The sequence below is a fragment of the Macaca thibetana genome, chromosome 6 (genome assembly GCF_024542745.1).
Source record: "Macaca thibetana thibetana isolate TM-01 chromosome 6, ASM2454274v1, whole genome shotgun sequence".
NCBI lineage: Eukaryota > Metazoa > Chordata > Mammalia > Primates > Cercopithecidae > Macaca > Macaca thibetana.
Genome location: NC_065583.1, coordinates 57,061,053 through 57,070,214, shown reverse-complemented (window position 1 = coordinate 57,070,214; position 9,162 = coordinate 57,061,053). Strand labels below are relative to the sequence as shown.

Sequence of the window (9,162 nt, the reverse complement as noted above, 5' to 3'; positions counted from 1 at the left end):
AATTTTATAATTCAAAAGAAGGAGACAGATGACTTCTCTCCAGGGAAATTGCTTCAAGGATTTGTTTGCTGTGCCAGTCTAGAAGGAATGCTGATCTCTATCACATTATTATTTGTGGCCCTGGAGTCATCCCTCTTGCCTTTCATCATTTGTTGCCTTGCATTGTTCACTTGCATTTTTAGATGCTTCTGTCTTGCCACTATAACTAGATATGAGCTCGAAATGAACTGAAATCTTGCCTTATATTTTATATGGTTCCCTCACTACGCTTTATCTAATAGTTACACAGTAAATATTTTTTAACCCAACAAACCCTTATTTAACCCCTACTGATTTCCAGACTCTGTGCAGGGTAGTTAAGGATGGCAGCCAACTTCCGCAGAGAGAGACCTGGCCAGGAACCATTCCACTATGGAGGTGAAGAATAAACAGAACTTTATAGATGAGTGATGGTTTACCAGATGGACAAGGAGAGAAGTATTCCTGATGCAACAAGAGGTTGTCCAAAGGCCTGACAAACCAAGAAATAGGAAACAGAAATTGAGGCAGGAGAGGTCTTTATTGGCCATACTAATATCTTACCCTAGAGTCTCTGACATCCACAAAAAAATGTAGTATTATTGCAGTGAGATGAAATCAGGCCACTGCACTCCAGCCTGGGCAATAGTGTCAGACTCAGTCTCAAAAAAGAAAAGAAAAGAAAAGAAAAGAAAAGAAAAAGAAATGCAGAATTAGCTCAACCACTATTCTTATTTTTATGTTAAATGTAGAATTTGTAACATTGTATTGTAAATTATAAAACAGAACAAAAATTCTATTTTCAGGTTGTAGTTTTTCCTTACCTTCAATCTGACAAGATCATCTAAATCCGTGTCTCCCTTAAATAAACAATTTGGTCAGTTAGCCCATCCTAGGGTCACCACTTCTCCAGATTATTAAAGAGAAATTAATTTAACAAACAGATGTCTTCTTATCAGATACAATACTGTCCCTTCCTAAAGAAGCATTCCAAGCAAGATTCCTTTAGAGCAACCACATAAATTAGCACTGGCACTTGAAGTTGTAAATCAAGAAGCATTTTTTGGTAAAAGTTCTAGCCAATGGCTACTTCCACGTGGCTTCTCTGAGATTTGCCAGTATTTCCAGAAGGAAGGAAGCAACTGTATGAAATTTGATCTCCATAGTTGGACTTCGTCATCACTTCGTCACTGGCTACCCTTCCCCACTGCTATCCCTTCATGAAAGTCAAAAGTTTCTTTCTCATCCCAAAACCTTCTGGAGATTCCTGTCTTATGAACTATGAAAATGTATGTTACTGGACAAGTACATATTTCATTTGAAATCCCATCTCTGTTTTAATAAATGCATTATTCCTAATATAATACCACATATACTGGACATGTTTGTCTGGATCAGACTTATTTTTTTCCCAAAGGCTATAGGACAAGAGACATTTAAAATTTAAGTAGGCCATAGGCTACTTAAGGCTATAGGACAAGAGACATTTAAAATTGAAGATGAAAGGGATTTGGTTTTAAAAGGTTACTAAGAAAGCTATTAGTAGAACAATTTCAAAGGTGGCTACTCTGTGGACATTTCTATATTTTTATTGGGTACAAATTGGACAATGGAAAGCATTTAATTGACAAGTTGGGGGGAATACAAATAAGTGTGAATTTTATGCTTAGCTAATAAGCATACAAAACAAATTATGTGAAAATTTTGTCTAAAGGAGAATGGAATATAATTTCAAGAAACTCTCTAAGTGACTCAAGGGATATTAATGACCACACAGAAAAGTGGGAAGTAAATGTAACATGTAGCAGAGCAGGGTTGGAGTCAGACACTCATACCACGGATAACTATTTGTCATTTTCCCCGTGACCCCATAGCTCTCCAAGCTCCTACGTAAAAGAGAGTTTCTGTGTGGAGTAGCAATAGCCATGTTTTCACCAACTCTGAAACAATCCAATTTGAATCTACCCTTCATGAAGAGGGCTGCCTATTCTCTAATAACAGAAGTTTCCCCCTTCTTTCCTCTTCTAAGTCCTGTGCTCAGGCTTAAAGCCACAGTAAAGAATCAACTGACACCATTCAGGCAATAGTTTCTAGCAAAATCTGACTCCTCCCTATGCCACGTGTCATTTAAGGCAATCAGTGCGTCACTGAGACCTACAAAGGTCCTGGCTACTCATCACTCCTGCTCTTCCCTGAGCAGCCCCTTGCTCCTCTCACTTCACTTCCAAGCCCTTTTAGGATCAGCCTGCTTGAGACTGCTCCTGACAGCTGTGTATGGCACAGCTTCCTTCCCCACTACACCTGCCTTCCCGCATTACACCTCTCCAAGGCATTAGCTCACATCGATAATCACTGAGCAGATCTGCTCTGCTGCCAGCTATGCAGGGACAGGACTGAGTAGGAATCAATATATCCCAGGACCAACTAGAAGACAAGCGACATCAACATTTCTGCCCTTTGAGAGAGTCAGGACGCTGGGAAAGAGAGACAAAGGGGCTGAGGGAGGGGGGTTGAATCAGTCTGGGCTCAGTAGGGTGTGCTTGTGGAGTGCCAGCCCTGAAGTTATTGCTCTTTCAAAGTCAGATAAAAAAATAACATGAGACAATTTGTTCAATTTAGTCCATCTTCTCCATAGGGAAAAGTGGAACCAGCTTTGCCAACATGGCAAGTTCAGCCAGTAAACTGGGTTCTCCATGACTTTGATCTGAAGGAGCCTGTATAGCCACGGTGTTGGCAGTTTTGTCACACTTAGAGCTGGAGGGCAATCACTGGGGCTGTCCTCGGGGGAGTGGCCTGGGCTACCATATTGGAAGCAACAGGATGGTCCATTGGTTGTTTTAGCTGGGGTTTTATGCTAGGAACTTAATTACTAAGCATAAAGAGGAAGATTTCCTCAGCTCTCATGATTCACCATATGAAGGCGATTTGTTAGAAGAAAAAAAAGACATTTAATGACCTCTCTTTAGGGTCTCTTAGACCCACATCATCCTCCACATCTAGGTGAGAGGCTCCCTTCAGATGAATGGACTAAAGCCTAGGATTATAACCAATCACGTCCCTCAACTCTCCCTCCTCCTGTTCCTCACAACTTAATTAATGCCATAACCAACACCCCTGTTGCCTAATCCAGGAAACTCAAACCCTACTTTGTCTCTACAACTAGCACCTCCTATTCAATCTATCACAAAATCCTATTGAATCTGCCTTCTAAACATCATCCTTGTTTCAACTCTAGCTTGGGCCACCATCGTCTCCTGTCCATCCTGCACAGGTCCAGAGAAGTATACTCTCAAAATGTAAACAGAATTATGTCGCCCTCTTCCAGATTAAAATCTATCAATTCCTTTTCACTGGTTGTCATTAGGATAGTCTAAACTCCTGACTCTTGCCAGCAAGGCTCTTCATGGTCCAGCTTTTGCTAGTGTTTCAGATCACATCTCCTTGTATTTACATTTCATCCCTCCACATACCAGTCCACTCACACATACAAACACATATGCAAACACATAATACACTCCATGATTTAGCCATATTAAATATTCAGCTCTTTGAATGAGTCACACTTTTTCCCTTACCTTGCTGAATACTTTACCCTCACCTTATAGGATACTCTTCCTCCTACTCATTAGTACTTACCTTACAAGTCAGTTCCTCTGGGAAGCTTTCCGTGAACAACCGACCTGTATCTTCATAGTTTTTAGAGAAGTTTGGTGCAAGATATAATTATGGCTGCTGATTGCATTCAGATGCATTTAATTTTAGTAGCATCTCCTATTTGCATATTTACCTGGTAAGTAACCATGGAACACAAATGACGTTTTATTCTTGTCCCTTGTGTCCTCAGCATAACCCTCTTAAATAATTCTGCCTTTCTGGGAAATGTGGTGTACTATAAACTTTCGCTGTGCAAACTTAGGCACTTTACAGGGCTGTGCAGCAACTGATTTATGCATTCTTTGTATAAAACATTTAATTGACTCAAATTGCAAAACAGAAGAGATGTGTATTTGACGGCAACTATCTACAAAAGGAGTAATACATTTGCCACCAGATGATCATAATTGCACTTCACAAAAACTGGAAGATTTCACCATTATGTATTTTTGTTATTTTTAAAAGCCTCTTTGGTAAACACAGCCTCTGGCCTTGCGGTCTTCACTAGCTAGCTCCATTTGATTGTGATTGTTCATCTTCATTAGGAGCTTCACCTGTAATTGAGTGTATTTAAGAGAAAACCTGGTGGGTATTTTAACACAACTTGCAGTTGCTTTCATGCTCCAAATCAGAGATTCTATCCTGTTGATTTTGCTCATTCCTAAGTTATTTCTTTGACTTGGCCACTTGAATAAATTCTTATATTTGGATCCATCCTAAACGGAAGCCTGGTATTCAAGATATTATTTGATCAATATCTTAAGAGTTTAATGGCCTTCATTTATTCTCCTCCATTTCAGTTTTACAGGTGTGTTTTAAACTTCAAAGGCCTTCCAAGTAACTCAGATGTACTATAACTTCTCCTATCATCTGAAAAAGATGGCCCGCTCACTGAGGTTTGGAAATATTTTGCTCTATAGAGACTCAAAGATACATGTTAGGCTCTTTCAAGATGCACAAAAGAGACGTGCTCAGGTTACTTGTAAAAGGTCATGGGATTTGTTGTACATGTTTATTAACCAGAGTTCTTTTCATCCTCTCTTCATTATGGTAGAGGCTCCCCTATCAACCTCACTCCCTGGACTCTCTTTCCCTCATTCAAATAACAAGGCTCATGGCATTCACTGCCTCAAGGGAGGGTTACTGCAGTAAAAAGTAAAGAAAAATAAAGTCTGACTGGGTAGAGTTTCAAGGTTCTGGTATCCTGAGAAGAGCCAGAAATCAAATACATGAAAAAGCAAAAGGAATAAGAACTACTGCCCCTTCCCCTGCGTATACATCAAGATCACCTTGGCTTCCCAAGGGTGGGGAAAGAAGGGTGCTGAGGGAAGGAACCAAAGGAAAGGGACATGTACAGGTTTGCAATGAGAAGGGGCTTGGAGTGACCGTGAGGCAGCAGTGACATCAGGTCCCTGGGTTGCCTGGCCTCTCCTCCTTCAATATCCCCTGTATTGCCAGCAGCAAGCAGCTTCTGGGAACTGCTCACCTCTGCAGACTGTCTAGTCCTTACCTGCAAGCAATGCACCCCGCTTCTCTAAAGAACTGTGCTGTCTCTCCTTCCCATATTGCACCCCACAAAAACCCCCTGTGACAGCAGGCAGTACTTCCTCAGTGAACCTCTGGGAGTACAATGCCAATCTGGCCCCAGATGTTGTCAGTCTCAACAACCTACCCAGTTTCAATAAGCCTCAAAGAAGGACAGGGAATTGGATACCCCGTGGGGAACAAGTAGGATGAAAAGAAACGTCCCTGCACCTGTACGCGGATACAACTGGGCTTAAGCTTCCTCAAACCCCACTTCCTTCTCACCCTCGGCCCCTGAACCAGGAAATGGTAAAACACACTATTAAATAAGAATTCACAGGAAAGCCAGGAAGTCAGCAAATCATCCCAATTAAGCCCAGCCAAACCTCACAGAGGCCAGAATATCATTCAAGACACAATGCCACCAAGAGCAGCCACGAAACCATCTTGTCCCCTCAGCAGCTAACTTCTGCTGTTGCCCTCTCAGGTGCTGCACAAGAGTGGGTGATGCAGCTTCTCTCCCTGTAGCTGAGTCTCTAATTGGTCTCCCTCTGCTGTAACCAACTAATGCCAAGAGTCTGAAGTTCAAAGCCACTCAAGTGACAAAGTGGCAGGGTTGGCCGGTTAGCTCATGAAGAGCTGAAATGAAGACTAGGGCCACACTCTTTTTAGGTCACATGTCAGCCTATGAGTCAGCTGCCATTGGAGAGAACACCAGTTACTGGTCAAGTCCAGTGAAACCAAACCCAGAAGAAGGACTGTGGTGTGGTGACTATGCTGAGACTTCACAGAAAGAAACAGAGTAACTGTCAGGTGCTTTACATACCAGGCTAGGAAAGGATGTTAGGATTAAAATGCTGTCTGCATTTCAGTTCCTAGGACCCAAAAGCCAGAGATGAAGTAATCCAGCTGATGTCACACAACTCATCTGGAATAAAAAAACAGGTTTTATTGTAGAACTCAAAGTATACAGTACACGTATAAAATGAGGGGCATACATAACACTTGTCAAGTTTGCCAAAATTCCAATGCCTTTTTTTTCTGATGTGTCCAGATAGAGATGTGGCAGCATTGCCCATGCAGAAGGCACAATACCTGAAAAGCGGATGACTTGGTTCTCAAATGCAACCAAGAATGCATTTAGGAGGCCAAGGCAGGAAGATTGCTTGAACCCAGGAGTTCAAGATCAGTCTAAGCAACATAGTGAGTCCCTGTCTCTACAGAAAAAAAAAAAAAAAAAAAAAAAAAGCTGTGCATGGTAGTGTGCACATAGGTAGTCCCAACTACTTAAGAAGATGAGGTAGGAGGATTGCTTGAGCCCAGGAAGTTTGGGCTGCAGTGAGCCATGATGGCAATGCTTGCACTGAACAGCAGAGCAAGACTCTGTCTCAAAAAAAAAAAAAAAAAAAAAAAAAAAAAAAAAAAACAATGCATTAAGGAACAAGGGCTAACTCTCCTGGACTAGAAGGTTTGTAAGTCCTTGAGCCTAGCCAGCAGTATCTCTCTCCCACAGGGTAGGAAGGAGAATACAAAGGCTGCGGCTGCTCCACAAGCCAAAATCACTAGTGTCTAGGCCCATGTGCATTTGTGGCATGGGCTGAATACTGGAGGCCCTTGGACTTTGCAAAGTGTCTCATGTCTATGCAATGCTCTCTTCAGTTGCCTTTTCTGTACTGGCAAAAGACTGGTTACATTCGTGCCCAAAGATATGAACTTGAGCTATTCAAGATGTTTTACAACCATTTCTGTGATAACTCCATGAACACACACTCAAAAGCCATAGATTCTGTACAATTGCGTACTATACTTAATAAGGCTTTGGGGGTAGTGTTGGGACAAAATCTATGGAACTTTGTCACTAAAGCCCTAAGAAAAACAATAACAACTCTCATAAATATACAGTCACAGTTAACTTTCTATTGGCATTAGCACTCAATGCCACAGTTTATCATTTGCAATCTTAACCTGAAACTTCTGCTTCCTCCTCCTTAATGAAATAAGCTCTTGAAGGCATGATGTGCTTCTAATAGAGACCAGTTTCATCAAAACCAAAAACTATATCCTTTGTTTTAATACAGAAAGAATTTTTCTTTTTTGAGATGGAGTCTTGCTCTGTTGCCCAGGCTGGAGTGCAGTGGCCCAATCTCGGCTCACTGCAAGCTCCACCTCCCGGGTTCACACCATTCTCCTGCCTCAGCCTCCCAAGTAGCTGGGACTACAGGCACCCACCACCAAACCTGGCTAATTTTTTTGTATTTTTAGTAGAGGCAGTGTTTCATCGTATTAGCTAGGATGGTCTCGATCTTCTGACTTCATGATCCACCCGCCTCGGCCTCCCAAAGTGCTGGGATTACAGGCGTGAGCCACCGTGCCTGGCCTACAGAAAGAAATTTTTTTAGTCTTTTTATCTACACCCTCAGCTTCCTCAGATAGCTTAACACATTGAAAAATGTCATAGTTCTTAAAGCCAGTAAATCAGCCATGGTGTTAAAAATAGACCAAAAGAGTAGAATGGATTCATCTCTTTGCACTTTCTATTAAGATATGCATTAGGTCTCTCAAATTAAAACCAGAGCAGAAATTCTCCAAAGCTAGCAACCAGAAATGCAGGTAAAATCTAGATAAAGGAATAAGCATCCCCAGAGCTTTTATCTCATTAAAAAAAAAAAAAAAAGACAAGGATGAGGGAGGTGAAAGGAGATGGGATCATCTGGGTTCTGACAGTCACATGAACACTGATGGTGAGGAGGTGAAGATGAGGACTTTAGTAAAGGAATAATGTTCTCATCATAAATTCAAACTCTTTTCATGCTGTTTCTTGCCCTTGTTCCTTGTCAAACCACCTCCTATGCCTCTGTGGTACACATCCCCTATAAAAATGACTGATCCAGTCTAACCCATCAGGCACGCATAGGTCAGCACCATGTGAGAAACTCCCTCGGGTGCTATCTCAGCACCAAGGAGAGCTCCAGGCCAATTGCGATAGTAGGCCATTTGTGCTTTTCCTTCTGAGCAACTAAGGAAAATCCAGTCCATCTCACTCCTTCACTTAGCTTTTGGTGTGCATGTACTCCAGGAGGATTTCAATTTTATATCTCAATAACTTACGTCATTCCTCTCCCAGATTAGGCAGGTCCCATCCCACTGCATTTCACCAGAATGCTATTCCAAAATGTGGTCTGGATCCAGGCTAGGGTAAAACAAAAGAATTCAATTTAGAGAAACAATGAAAGTGTAATGTCTAACTGAGAATGGAAGTGATGGTGGCCCATGTGTGCCCTGTGTATGTTTGTGTTAGTGTGTATGCATGTGTGTGTGTAAAATCAATCTTCCACTCACAAAAGTCATTTTATGGGGATAAAACTATTCACCTTTCATCTAACAATTTGAAATTAAGATATTATTAATTATACACTAGGCAGGTTTTCTCTCAGTTGAAAACATGAGCAATTTACATTATAATACAAGCACACTCACGTTAGCTTTCCATTTTACTTGTATCGACTCCTATTTATTTCTTCATGAGACTTGTTTTTTTCTTCCCCTTCAAAAAAAGAGAACATGAAAATAAAATAATGGCATAACAGAAAATAAGCTGTGATTTAGGTTGCCTTTTTATCTTCTTTTATTTCAAAAGAATGATCTGGAACAAGGAATACTTTTGTGAGGTAAAACAGATGATCCTCTAAGAGGACTGCACAGTCTGTGAGTATTATTGATTTTTCTTCCTAAGTCATTTCAGCGATACAATCTTGAGCTGAGTGACCATCGATAGTAAATGATTTCCAGCCAGACACTCAATCGTCAGACCTGCTTCTCTCAAAGGTTTAGCACTTCTGGTGAAAATACATACATGGATTCTGAAGCAGTAATATTGTGTGATAGAAAATGTCAACTTCAGAGGATTTTTACTTATTATAATAAGCCCTGTAACTGGAATTACAAACAAGAAAGTGAAAAGGAAAC

At 41.1% G+C, this 9,162-nt stretch overlaps 1 long non-coding RNA gene across 1 annotated transcript; it reads right to left on the bottom strand.

Annotated features, from left to right (window-relative positions):
* Positions 1–5,125: 5,125 nt before the first annotated feature.
* LOC126957108 (uncharacterized) lies at positions 5,126–8,952 on the bottom strand. The gene is made up of 3 exons (XR_007726645.1): positions 8,674–8,952; positions 8,305–8,386; positions 5,126–6,124 (listed from the first exon to the last, which is right to left on the bottom strand). It is a non-coding gene; the product is annotated as an uncharacterized LOC126957108 (long non-coding RNA).
* Between the last annotated feature and the right edge of the window lie 210 nt (positions 8,953–9,162).